Source organism: Saccopteryx leptura, chromosome 9 (genome assembly GCF_036850995.1).
Source record: "Saccopteryx leptura isolate mSacLep1 chromosome 9, mSacLep1_pri_phased_curated, whole genome shotgun sequence".
In the NCBI taxonomy this organism is placed as follows: Eukaryota; Metazoa; Chordata; class Mammalia; order Chiroptera; family Emballonuridae; genus Saccopteryx; species Saccopteryx leptura.
The window spans coordinates 88,803,185-88,815,558 of NC_089511.1; the positions used below are offsets into that span (position 1 = coordinate 88,803,185).

General features: G+C 44.1%; 1 protein-coding gene across 2 annotated transcripts in view; it reads left to right on the top strand.

Moving 5' to 3' along the window:
- The first annotated feature begins 4,139 nt into the window (after positions 1 to 4,139).
- Positions 4,140 to 12,374, top strand: part of BMPR1A (bone morphogenetic protein receptor type 1A) — a 201,243-nt gene continuing 193,008 nt past the window's right edge. For both annotated transcript variants that reach the window (XM_066350274.1, XM_066350273.1), the window contains exon 1: positions 4,140 to 4,474. The gene's annotated coding sequence lies outside the window, so the exon portion shown is untranslated. The remainder of the gene's footprint in view (positions 4,475 to 12,374) is intronic.

The window sequence follows — 12,374 nt, forward strand, 5'->3', positions numbered from 1 at the left end:
TATGCCTGGTCACACAGGTGGCACCACACCATACCTAGGAACATATCTGGTAACTGTGTAGACCAGGCACAGTAGGTATAGTATAGCTGTTAATTCCTCAGCATTCCTGATCCAGGACTGTATCTTCTCAGTTATCTCAGCTTGAATCTTTATCATGACTCCTTGTCTTCCTTTGACTAGTCTTTCACAAGGTAATAATCACACTCCACTCCAGATGCTGGTATTTCTGGACTACTAGTCCCAGAGGCATTCATGACCTGAATTAGTGTTTTGAAGTAGAAAGTAGAATCACATATGGATTGGTTACACATATTCATATATGTATAAATATAACGTACATGAATAAAAATACATAGTATATTATGTACATACACATAAATATACCTATTACACTTTTTAATTTATTTTTATTTGATTAAAAAATAACCAAAGTGTAATAGGTCATAAACCCTCTGCTCTCAGGACAAAGATAGGCAGGGTGATGAGGTTAGTGAACTGCTACAGGATGAAGATGTACCATGGCTTGAGAAGGAACTAGGGTGGGGGAGCCTCAGCTCCAGATGTTAGGTGGGAGGAGCTCCAGCCTTCTAGGCAGTACCTGATAGCCAGAGAGCAGTGAGCCAACAACAGGTGGCCCCTCATCAGGTAATTTGGAAAGGAGCCCTATAGACAAATAAGATATGGATGCAGAAAAATTAGAAACGAAGAGCTGAAGGCAAGTAAGGGTTGCCACCAGGGTTATCTATTGGTACACAACAAAGTCTGTGTTGCAAGCCTGGGGCAGACTCGAGAGAGCAAAGTCAAGAACAGGCAGAGTAAACGAAGTTCCACGCAGGTTAATAGGCTAGGGCTTCAAATACAAGTACAAGGCTGTAAGTCAATTCTTAGAAAGGGTTAGGGCTTCCCAAGTAAGTAGCAAAGGCATCAGGAGTCTAAGGACTGGAGCTTTGAAAAGTCTTCCTGCCACAAGGAAAAGATTGGGTTTTATGCTAAGGGGTTTATTGATAGTAGGGAGAAGAGGACTACAGAGACCATGGGCTAGGTGGCTATTTTGCAGCAAGAGCCTCAGTAAACTGTCTTCTGATCAAAGTAAATAAATAAGTGCTTTGAAGCGAAGAGAAATGAAAATGGAAATAGGAAAAGGAGCAAGTTATTTAGAAGTAAAAATAAAGGGAAAGTAAAACATACCATTATAAAGAAGAGAACAAGTTTAGATATTTAAACTTTGTTTATTTTGTGCAATGAATTATGTTTATATATATATAATCATTTTTCTCTTAAACACAATTTCTGTTTTGGCTTGATCCTTCCTCCTAAGCCATGATAGGGTACTGTTAACCAATAAAATGATATTGTAGTGCTCATGCTGAAAATGTACCTGTTTCCTCTACTCTTCACGATGCTTTTGTCCATTTAACACTAGGCATGAAACCAACCTCAAGCATTACCCTGTCAAGGGCACCCCGTCGTTGGGCTCTAACTTATCTCCATATCACAAAGACTTGGTGCTGCCTTTATCTCATAAAGTCTTTACAAGAGGAAAATGACTTTGGATGGAATAACTTGGTTTAATCTATTGAATTACTGCCTTCCCTGAAAGCAGAAGTCTAGATTTCACTGAAGAATATATAATCCATAGCTTCCCTGACACACTCTCATCCTTTTCAACATAGATTATGCCACACTCTAAAACTGGGTTTTGATGACAAGGTTCAGAAATGCTTAGAGGTAATTCTATCCTTATCTCATTCATTTAATAACTGTTGAGCACTTGTTATGTGCCAGGAAGGAGGCTTTGAGGGAAACATTTGAGAACAAGATTGGCAAGCTCTTTGCTCTCATGGAGTTTACATTCTAGTGGGGCAGGAAAACTCAGATCAGACCGTAACAAGTAACTAAGTGAACAAGGTAATTCCATAAAGTAAAAAATGAAATAAAGAAAATGAAATTGGTTGTTAGAGTGCTAATTTAAGACAGGTAATCAGGGAAGGTGTCCTTGAGGATCTCAGAACTGTACAAGAAGAGTAGTTTTCCATTCCAAACTACTGCTATATGATTTGGACATACAACTACCACTCTTGGGACCTGTACCTTAAACTAACTGAGTGGAGAAAAAAGGCCCATCTTAGCCCACTCTATTAATCTTCTTAAAAAAATCACATTAGAGAATGTTAAATTTGGACCTTGAGTTGTTTGCAGTCCTTGAGTTTGGGGGATATAACATTTGTATCCAGATATCTCTGTGGTTTTCCTAGCTGCTCTCGCCATTTAGTGGGCAGGCAAACCGGAGAAACAGGCTGGCATGCACACACATGCCAGGAGCCGGAAAGAACACCATGTCTTGCTCAATTGCCAGTAGGTAGGATGTCCACTGTGTTAATGCTGAGAATTTAAGCTTGGGCACTAGGTGGGTCTTATCTAAGGAGAGCAAAGGGATGTCAAGTTATATTCCCAAAGACTGGAAAAGGATATCCTTTTCTAGAGAAGAAATGGTATAACTTAAAACATGATGCTGCCATTTAGCTCTTATTTTCAGTGGCACATAACAACCCAGGCAATACCAATTTGTACATTTCAGAAACTTGTTTTCCTCAAGTTCCAACCTAAGATTCTTGTCTATTTTATAGACTGATTTATAAGTTTGAAAATTGAATTAGGCTTTATACTTGTCATGGTTTTATCCGTCATGACACATTGCTCATCATAGATAAATGAGTTCTTTGGTCAATCTGGCTGAACCTCCTTGAGCAACAGGTCAAGCCATTTCCCTAAAATGAAAACAGTGTAGTATGTAGGAAACTTGAAGTGTCAAATTTTAGTTGATGTAAGGGAACTCACTGTATCATACAATCTTCCTGCATAGCCAGAAACTGGAACCCATGACTTTCAAACCTGAGACAGTTAAAATTCAGGAAAAAAAAGTAGAGAGTTAACAATTAAAATGAATTTGGAATTATGGAGGGTATCTGATGTATTAAGGGCAAAGGTGGGTAAAAAGAGAAAAGGGCACAATAAAGATAGACAAAAAAAAATTCTTTAAACAACAATGTCAGGGAATTCAGACATTTAAACAAGAATATAAGGGATTACTTTAGAATCTAAACATCTTTTTAGGAAGAATGTATATAAAAACAAATATAAGTGCCAGGCACATTCTTTTCCTTCCGACTCTTTCTACCCACAGTTTAAAAAGTGATTTTTATAAAGGCATATTTTGTAAAAAGACAATTACAAATGACATATTTGTTTAATATTTACTAGGTTACATCTGGTGTTAAAAAGAGGCCCACACCCTTTCTTCACCTACAGGACACTGAATAATTTTAACAGCATTTCCACAAAGAATGAGAGAAAATGGAAGAAAAGTAGGAGTGACAACTATTGACATTTTCCAAACGGGGGAATGGGGATCCGGAGGGCACCCGAGGTCACTGGCGTGAGCCAAAGGTGGACAAGGAGTAGTATTTATAGTGCGCTGACTTCAGCTCCGTTGAGTTCACGCCGCTTACCTGGTGCCTAACTCTCGGGCTCCCGGATCGCAGGCCCCGCGGCCCTCGGCGGAAAGGCCTCCGCGCCCCTTCCCCGCCCCAAGCGGGCCGCGCAGCCGGGCAGCGGTGCGCGAGAACGAGCAGTGTGCCTACAGTCCCCTCTCCTCGGCCGTCCTGCTCCGTGTGCCGTGCGCATTCTGAGCGACCGGGCTCAGTGCACCGGCGCACCGACCGGCGCCCACCTGGAGGGTTAGCTTTGCTGGCGGTGTGCACACGAAGGACTCCTCCCCCCCAGAAAAGGCCTGGCGTGGCGGCCGAGGTCACCCGCAGCACGCGGCGTCTGCTCGACGCGGCTTCCGGAGATGAGGCGTCCCGCCACCGTGGCGGAGGGGGCTGCCGGGTGAGGAGGCCCGTGGGGCCGCGCGGACAGAAGCTCCCTCCCTCCCCCCACAGCCTGACGGCGGCCCGGCGCCCCCTTGCCGGCGGCGGGCCCTACTCCCCGGCAGCGGGGCGCCAAGCCCCACGGACCCTTCGGGCGTTTCCGCTGAGCGCTCGGCTCCTTTCGCGTTCGGAGAGGGGCGGGGTGGGGTTCCCCAGTGCGCGCGCGCGGCGGCGAGTCTCGCAGAGGACGCCCCTCCCCCAGCCCCGCGCCCTGGCCGCCCCTTTAACCCCCGCGTGCAAGTGGCGGCGGCGGCTGCCGAGATTGGAATCCGCCTGCTGGCGTTCGGCGGAGGAGGAGGGGGGAGGGAGCAGGGAAGAGAGCAGGGAAGAGAGGAGGCGAGCGAGGAGGGCGCAGGAAGGCAGCCCGGGTTCTGGCGCATCCGCCAGCGCCAGAGGGGAGTCGCACGGCCGCGCGAGGGGCGACGGGTTGGGGCCGCTGCACGGCGAGGGCGGAGGCCGAAGCGGGCCCCCATCGCGCCCCGGCGGCTCGCCGCGCCCACCCCGCTTCGCGCCGAGGGCTGGAGGATGAGTTCGCCAGGGTCTAGGTGAGTTGGCCCATCCGGAGAGTGCGTGTGCGCCCCGGGCAGCCCGCCCGCGGCTAGGGGCTGGCGCCGACTCCCGCGAAATCTCCGAGGGTGCCGGGCGCGTGCGGGAGGCCCGAGCGGGGGCGGCCCGGCCCGGGGGCCTCGCGGGGTCTCCGCCGGACGGTGGTACCAGGCCGCGGCCGACTGGGCCCTGCCGTACCGCACCCTCGCCCCAGGCCCGAGCCCGCCGCCACTGCGGCCCCTAGGGTGCCCGACGTTAGGCCCTAGCAGCCGCCGGGCTGCCGGGCCCCTCTTTTGTTCCCACCCCGGGTTTCAGGCCCAGTTTGGGGAGGCGGTGTGGGCGAGAGCCGCCTCCGAGGACGCTGCTCCGATCCTTAAATGGAAAGCGCTCACCTCCCTCACCCGGGACCTGAGAGGTGGATACTAGCGGTTCGTTTCTGTGGGCAGAAAAAGAAAAAAATAACATGTCTGTTTCGTGGGGTGGCAGCGCCAGGAGGACTTGCAAGCCCTTTTACCAAACTTGTCCGTGGGAAGGTGCCAGGGTTCGCGGAGGTTCACCTGTTGTCCCTGCGCTGCCTCCGCTGCCATGTCTGTTGTGATTCTGCGCTTCGCTTTCCGAAAACTTTGTGTTGGATTGAGTGTAATCGTTTTGTTTTGTTTCTTTTCCCTGACTTGTAGTAGAAAGGTTTGGCAAGAAAAAAAAAAAAAGATAACTTGCGTCAGAAAAGAAAAATAATGTGCTGTATTAAATAATGGGCTGTGTTAAAATACAAAGTTTTGTGACTTTTCGGATGTTTCAATTTGGTCGAAGTGTTGCAGGTTTTCTGTTAAACGGCTAGCAAATTATTCTGTTTTGAGCACCTCTAGTACGAACTCGGCACATTTCCCTTGTGTTATGTCATTTAATCCTTATGATGACCCAGGTTATTGTATTCTTTATTTTTTAGACAAGGAGACCGAGACGAAAGAGGTTAAATAACTTGTCTAAGTGAGCTGGGATTTGAATCCAGGATTTTCTTGACTGCTATTTCGGAACTGTTAAAGTGAGGCATAGGATGAGTTAAATACAACCAAAGAACCTCTTTCTGCAAACACTTATACATTTAGGAGCATTTTTCAGTTACTCATACTTGAAATGACCACTATTTTGTTGCTTGAGTTGAAAACAACTCTTTTATTGTACTTACTTGTAAGGGGAGTTCAGTTGTGAATTAAAATAGAATGTAACTTAATGCTTATCACTGTTTCCAGTTGTTGAAATAAAAAGTTTGTGACCCAGATTTCAACATTTAAACTTAAAGCTAACATACAGGCAGTTCTGAGCTGGAAATACGTTTGTTTTCAAAAGGCTGATTAAAATTTAGAGTGCTCTTTTAATAGAGCCAGTATTCTCCTGTTTTGTTCTTTTTCCCCTGGCACTTGCTCCATGGAGTTCTTTCAAACCTTTTCTTTGATCACTTCTCCAGTGGGAACTTCTTCCAGAATATATTGGAATCCTTCTCACGTCTGCTTCTTTCCTTCCATCTGAGTGGAAGAATATTTTTAAGAACTTCTTTCTATAAGTTAACACCTTGTTTCATTTTTCTCTTCTTTCTCACTTCATGCAGTATCAGTTGTCCCTGTTTTGTCTTAGGGTTCTTGAAAGTATGAGGGTGCTTAAGATTTCAATAATTTACAATTAAGAAGTACAAATTAGCAGTTACAGTAACGGGATGTAAAGTACAGCATAGGAAATATAGTCTATAAGATTGTAATAACTATGGTGTCAGGTGGATGCTAGAATTATCCAAGGGATCGCTTTGTAAGTTATATAAATAACCACTAGAAATTCAGTATTATATCTGAAACTGATATAATATTGAATGTCAATTGTAATTGAAAAATTAAAAAATTTTAAAAAGATTCATCCAATTTACAAACACCTTCCCTTGAGTCCACTACTTCCTCAAGCTGTCTTGTTACTGCTTTTCCTTTTCAAATCATATGAATATGAAAAACTTTTTTTTGCCCTATGAAAGTAATACATGTTCATTAAAGAATAATTGTAAAACATCAAAATTGAAGTAAAATTAAAATTCAGTCCTTCAGAATCCCATCTCTAGAGATTGCCAAAATTAGTTTACTTCCTGGCCATCTATTCACTTTTAACCACTTGTTATCTGAATTTCACCTTCACAAAGGTCACTTATAACCTAATGAGCACATTTAAAGCCCTTTTCTGAGTCCACTCCTTGAGCTTTCTGTAGCATTTTGAAATGCCTTTCCTTGGCTTTTGTTCATCATTCCATTTCATTCAACAACAGATATGACCTTTGCACTCATGGAGCTTAAAGATTATTTGGGGAGACATGTTGAAGAATGAATTCTATTGTATCATTAAATATGATACGATTATAATTTTATAATTTAAGTGCAGAGTATTGTGAGAGCTTAGATTGGGAGCCTGACCTGGTGCTTGGTGGTGCTGGTAGTGCTGGTGGTGCTGGGAGAACTTAGAAGGCCTTCCCTGGGACAGTTCTGGAGGATGGGTAAGAATTAGCTACTGTAGATGAAAGGAGAGCTTCTTTGACATAATACTAACTTTGTTTCTCATTTCCCCTTTCTCAATTTCTGTTTTTTCCTTCTTCCTGATTAATATGTTTTCTCCAAGTTTCACTTTTCAGATTATTTTCTTTTAGTCCTTTGACATTATTGTTTAGACCGTTTTGTCTGAATAATTCTCAAATCTTTATTCGTTATTTCTCTTCTGCATTGAATTCCTGTATATTCAACTGCTTTGTGCATATCTCTGTCTGGTTGTTCAGGTTCAAACTGAACTCCTCTTACCAAACTTGTTTCCCTGGTGTTCCTTATTTCTGTTGATGTCATACCAAACCCAACCCTTTTTCTGTTCCATCACATCTTGTCTGTAGCCAACACTTATTGGTTCTATTTTCATAGTATTGTCACTCTTCTCTTTTCCTGCCAACTCAGGTGTAGTTCTTAGTACATGTTGGTATCAGAGTTATGATAGACCTATAAAATGCATTGGACAATTTTGTTTATTTTCTTTTCAGGAGCAGTTCAGACTGGGGTTGTTATCTTTTACTTGAGAGTTCGGCAGATCTCACCTATAAGACCACTCAGGCTTCAATTTTCTTTTTCTGAAAAGGACTTTGAGCCTGATTTTAATTTGTTTAGTAACTGTTCTATGTAAGGTTTCTAATTCTTGTGTTAATTTTAGTGATTAATCTACAAATTTATTTACTTTTAAAGATTTTATTTATTGATTTTAGAGAGAGGTGTTAGAAAAGGGGGGAGGAGCAGGAAGTATCAACTCATGCTAGTTGCTTCTCATATATGTCTTGACTGGGCAAGCCCAGGGTTTCCAACTGGTGACCTTAGTATTCCAGGTTGACAATTTATCCACTGTGCCACCACAGGACAGGCAATCTACAAATTTATTTACTGAGTTTTCAAATCTAGTGTAATTTGGTTTTCACAGTTTTTATTCCAATTTTTTTATTTGATATATACTTGCATACAGTATTATATATTGTGTACATATTTGTATACTTGATAATTTTCCCTTTTCTATCTACCTAGTTGGACTGATAGGATCTTTTGCTTTCACTTCTACCTTTATTCAGGTTATCTTATGCATTTCTGCCTAAATTAATCTTTTTAAAAAATTTATTAATTTTGAAAGAGAGAGAGAGAGACATCAATTTATTGTTCCACTTATTCATGTGGTCATTAGTGTGATTCTTGTATGTGCCCTGATTGGGGATCGAACCCACAACCTTGGCATGTTGGGACAGTGCTCTAACCAGTTGAGCTACCGGGCCAGGACCTAAATTAAATTAATCTTGGAAGCCCAGTTCTTGTCACTTCTCTACTCGGAGGTTTCCAGGGTCTTCTGTTAAGTGAAGTCCTTTCCATGGGATTTGCCTCAGATTTATTTTGTTCCTTTTTCTCCCCCCTTTATTTTTTCTTTTTGAGAGACAGAGACAAACAGGGAGAGAGATGAGAAGCATCAACTCATAGTTGCAGCACTCATAGTTGTTCATTGCTTTTCATATGTGCCTTGACTATGGGGTCTCCAGCTCAAACCAGCAACCTTGGGCTCAAGCCAGAGACCATGAAGTCATGTCTATGATCCCATGTTCAAGCCAGTGAACCTGCACGCAAGTTGGTGAGCCTGCATTCAATCTGGATGAACCCATTCTCAAGCTGGCAACCTGGGGGTTTCAAAACCTGGGTCCTCAGCGTCCCAGGTCCATGCTCTATCCACTGTGCCACCACCTGGTCAGGCAGATTTACCTTATTATTATCTCCCATGATTTTTGCTTCCTCCACATACTCTTTCTTCTCTGTTCTTGCTGTTATACTGTTCCCTCACTTACACTGCATATAGAGCCAATTGTCATATGTTCAAGTCCTATCTATTCTTCAAGTTCCATTTCAGATTCCGTCTCTTTCTGGGATGGGGTTAAATCCTTTTCTATCAAAACAAGAAGTCAGTAGTTGATATCTAAATTATGTGACTCTTTAAATAGAAATGTAGTGATCTTATAGATAATCACTAGAGGTATTAAAACAATTGGTTAATATGGCTATCACTAGTTAGTGACACTTTAGTGGAGATGGACAGGGAATAAATTGGTTAATATTCTTAGAGTCCTTCAGAATGCTGATAATAATCTTGTACACACACTGCTCACAAAAATTAGGGGATATTTCAAAGTGAATAGGAAGCGATTAAAAAAAGCATTTGATTTTTTAAAATTAAACAGGAGCATCAGGAAAGCAAATGACAAGTCAAAGAAAGTTTGATTATGCAAATGAGATTCAACTCAGTTACTGTGATTTAGTAGCAAGTGACATATTGGTGGGGGTGAATAGAAGCATGTTAAACTGGATGAGAGTGCCACACATTGACTGTTCAGAGGGTGTATGGTCACCCAAGACTGCCAAACACACTGACAGCCATGGGGCATGGACAGGATCAGACTATCCAGTTCTTTTTAATTTTTTTTTTTTTGTATTTTTCTGAAGCTGGAAACGGGAGAGACAGTCAGACAGACTCCCGCATACGCCCTACCGGGATCCACCCGGCACGCCCACCAGGGGGCGACGCTCTGCCCCTCCAGGGCGTCGCTCTGCTGCGACCAGAGCCACTCTAGTGCCTGGGGCAGAGGCCAAGGAGCCATCCCCAGCTCCCGGGCCATCTTTGCTCCAATGGAGCCTCGCTGCAGGAGGGGAAGAGAGAGACAGAGAGGAAGGAGAGGGGGAGGGGTGGAGAAGCAGATGGGCGCTTCTCCTATGTGCCCTGGCCGGGAATCGAACCCAGGACTTCTGCACGCCAGGCTGATGCTCTACCACTGAGCCAACCGGCCAGGGCCAGACTATCCAGTTCTTGTAGGATCCTCCTCTGCCACTCTTGCTCCAGGGCAACTTGCAGCTCAAGAAGTGCTGTGGGAGGCATTGGACGGTTTGCCAGATGTCTTCCCAGTGCATCCCAAGCATGTTCAATGGGATTCAGGTCTGGAGAACGTGAGGGGCCAGTTCATGTGTTTGATTCTGCCTCCTAAAACATATTGTTAATGAGATGCACACAGTGGGACCTTGCATTATCGTCCATGAAAAGAAAGTTGTTTCCAACTGCTCCAGCGTAGGGTACCATTATAGGGTGCAGACCTCATCTCAATATCTGACAGCAGTCAGCAATCTGTTTCTGATGATGTGGAGGTTGGTACGACCACCAATGCTGATGCCAGCCCACACCATGATTCCACCACCACTGAAGGGGAGTTCCTTTCTCACATGAAATGTAGATTCTTCCGTGTTCCTCATTCACGCTAGATCAGGACACGATGATTGTCAGTCTGCAGATTAAACCGTGACTCATCAGAGAAGAGGACCGTTGACCACTCATCACGGGCCCAGTGATGATGCTCATCAGCCCACCTTCTACGGGTTCTACGGTGTTCAGCAGGTAATGGAATGCATACCATTGGTTGCCGGGCATGCCGTCTAACACGATGGAGCTGATTTCATATGGTTTGGGTGCACATCCATCGGTCATCTAGTGGCTGCAAGAAAGTGTCCTTGCAGCTCTGTTGCATTGCTGCGCCTGTTCCTTCTTGCCAATAGGTCAAGTAGCGGTCATCTCTTGCTGTTTTGGCAGATGGAGAGACCCTGCCCTCATCTTCTTTGTACTCTACCAGTCAGTCTCTTTTTTTTTCTTTTCATTTTTCTGAAGCTGGAAACAGGGAGAGACAGTCAGACAGACTCCCGCATGTGCCCGACCGGGATCCACCCGGCACGCCCACCAGGGGCGATGCTCTGCCCACCAGGGGGCCATGCTCTGCCCATCCTGGGCGTCGCCATGTTGCGACCAGAGCCACTCTAGCGCCTGAGGCAGAGGCCAAGGAGCCATCCCCAGCGCCTGGGCCATCTTTGCTCCAATGGAGCCTTGGCTGCGGGAGGGGAAGAGAGAGACAGAGAGGAAAGCGCGGCGGAGGGGTGGAGAAGCAAATGGGCACTTCTCCTGTGTGCCCTGGCCGGGAGTCGAACCCAGGTCCTCCGCTGTACCAGTCAGTCTCTTGAAAGCGATTCCACAGTCTACTAATCATCACGCTTTGAGATGTTCCAAGTGCTGTTGCCACTGTTGTCTGTGTTTGACCAGCTTCAAGACGTCCTCTGGCACTCCAGGCTTTGCTTTTGGGCAAAGCAAATCGTCTTGCAGGGGCATTGCAAGGGCTTGGAAATGGCAGGATGTGTATTTTCAAGATCAGGGAACATGCAGATACTCCAGTATGTTCAGCCTTTTGTACAGTACATTTTCACCAATGAAATGAAAGTTGGTTTTGAATCTCATTTGCATAATAAACAACTTTCTTTGACTTGTTTGATTTTCTGATGTTCTTGTTTAATAAAAAAAATCAAATCCTTTTTTTATTGCTTCATATTCATTTTTGTCTATCCCCTAATTTTTATGAGCAGTATCTATTACTCTGAAAAAAGTCTGCAACTCATATTGTAATAACTTTGTATGTTGACAGTGATAATTGGATTTATTGTGAGGATCATTTTGTACTCTATATAAATACTGTATCACTATGATGTACACCTGACACTAATAGGATATTGTGGGGCAGTTATACTTCAAAAATGTAATAAGGTAAAATCTGCAACTCAAAGACTACGTAAAATAAAATGACAATGAGATAACTAAAATAAATAAATATTTATAAATAAGCAAGTAAATAAATTACAACTGTTTTTAAAGTCTTCCCATTTTCTCCTTCTGAATGGAAACCCTTGTGAAGGAAGAGGTATTTTTAAGGCATGAAGTTTTTAATCTTATTGCATGTGGACACTTGTCTTTTTAAAAAAATCAACTTTATTGAAACAATTTATATACAGTGATGTGCACACATATTCAGTGCGCGGTTATGTGAGTCATTTAGTCTTTTGTAGCTTTTTTTAAAAGAGAGAGCTGGAGAGGGATAGAGAGAGGAAGGGAAAGAGATGAGAAGCATCAACTCGTTTAGTTGTTCATTTATTGTTTCTCATACGTTCCTTGACTTGGGGGCTCAAGCTGAGCCAGTGACCTTGGGCTCAAGCCAGAAACCTTGGGATCATGTTGATGATTTCACAGTCAAGCTGCTGACGCCAGGCTCAAAGCCAGTGAGCCTTTATTCAAGCCCAGTGAGCCTGCATTCAACTGGCGACCTTGGAATTTCGAACCTGGGACCACAGTGTCTCAGGTTAATGCTCTGTCCACTGTACCACCACCAGTGAGGCTATAGCATTTTTTTTCCCTTGATTTTATGGAGAGAGGAGGGGCAGGGGGAACAAGAAGTAGTTGTGGACTCTAGCTGTTCATTGGCTACTTGACATGTGTGCCTTGACT